This window comes from Arachis hypogaea, chromosome 14 (assembly GCF_003086295.3).
Source record: "Arachis hypogaea cultivar Tifrunner chromosome 14, arahy.Tifrunner.gnm2.J5K5, whole genome shotgun sequence".
NCBI lineage: Eukaryota > Viridiplantae > Streptophyta > Magnoliopsida > Fabales > Fabaceae > Arachis > Arachis hypogaea.
Window position 1 is genome coordinate 62,732,941 of NC_092049.1, and position 1,526 is coordinate 62,734,466.

General features: G+C 40.0%; 1 non-coding gene across 1 annotated transcript; it reads left to right on the forward strand.

Moving 5' to 3' along the window:
• The first annotated feature begins 741 nt into the window (after positions 1 to 741).
• On the forward strand, positions 742 to 849 carry LOC112746108 (small nucleolar RNA R71). Its single transcript, XR_003174006.1, has one exon. It is a non-coding gene; the product is annotated as a small nucleolar RNA R71 (small nucleolar RNA).
• Positions 850 to 1,526: the final 677 nt, after the last annotated feature.

Sequence of the window (1,526 nt, forward strand, 5' to 3'; positions counted from 1 at the left end):
GCACTCTCTCTTGGGATTTTCTTCTGTATTGCTTGGGAGAGTACTGGGAGGAGTTTCAGTAATCTTCTTACTCAGCTGACCCACCTATGCTTCCAAATTTCTAATGGAGGACCTTGTTTCATTCATGAAACTTAGTGTGGTCTTGGATAGATCAGAGACTATGGTTGCCAGGCCAGAATAGCTCTGTTTAGAATTCTCTGTCTGTTACTGAGAAGATGATGAAAAAGGCTTGCTATTGCTAAACTTATTTCTTCCACCATTATTGTTGAAGCCTTGTTGAGGCTTCTGTTGATCCTTCCATGAGAGATTAGGATGATTTCTCCATGAAAGATTATAGGTGTTTCCATAGGGTTCTCCCATGTAATTCACCTCTGCCATTGCAGGGTTCTCAGGATTATAAGTTTCTTCTTCAGAAGATGCTTCTTTAGTACTGTTGGATGCAGCTTGCAATCCATTCAGACTCTGAGAAATCATATTGACTTGTTGAGTCAATATTTTATTCTGAGCCAATATGGCATTCAGAGTATCAATTTCAAGAACTCTTTTCTCCTGAGGTGTCCCATTGTTCACAGGACTCGTCTCAGAGGTGTACATGAACTGGTTATTTGCAACCATTTCAATGAGTTCCTGAGCTTCTGCAGGGGTTTTCAGATGAAGAGATCCTCCTGCAGAATGGTCCAATGACATTTTTAACAACGCAGACAGACCATCATAGAATATACATATGATGCTCCGTTTTGGAAGCATGTCAGAAGGACACCTTTTGATCAATTGCTTATATCTTTCCCAAGCTTCATAGAGGGACTCACCTTCCTTCTATCTGAAGGTTTGGATTTCCACTCTAAGCTTGCTCATCTTTTGAGGTGGAAAGAATTTGGCCAGGAAAGCACTAACCAGCTTTTCCCAAGAGTTCAGGCTTTCCTTAGGTTGTGAATCCAACCATGTTCTAGCTTTGTCTCTTACAGCAAAGGGAAAAGCATAAGCCTGTAGACCTCGGGATCAACTCCATTGGTCTTGACAGTGTCACAAATTTGCAAGAACTCAGATAAGAACTGATGAGGATCTTCCAATGGAATTCCATGAAACTTGCAATTCTGTTGCATTAGAGAAACTAATTGAGGCTTAAGCTCAAAGTTGTTTGCGCCAATGGCAGGAATTGAGATGCTTCTTCCATAGAAATTGGAAGTTGGTATAGTAAAATCACCAAGCACCTTTCTTGCATTGTTGTTGTTGGGTTCGGCCATAGCTATTTTCTCTATTTTGAAAATTTCAGTTAGGTCCTCTTCAAAGTATTGTGCTTTGGCTGCTCTTAGTTTCCTCTTAAGAGTCCTTTCAGGTTCAGGATCAGGTTCAACAAGAATGCCTTTATCCTTGTTACTGCTCATATGAAAGAGAAGAGAACAAAGAAAATATGGAATCCTCTATGTCACAGTATAGAGATTCCTTTATGTGAGTAGAAGAAGAGAAGAATAGAAGAAGGAGAAGAGAAAAATTCGAACATAGAGAAGAAGAGGGGGTTTGAATTA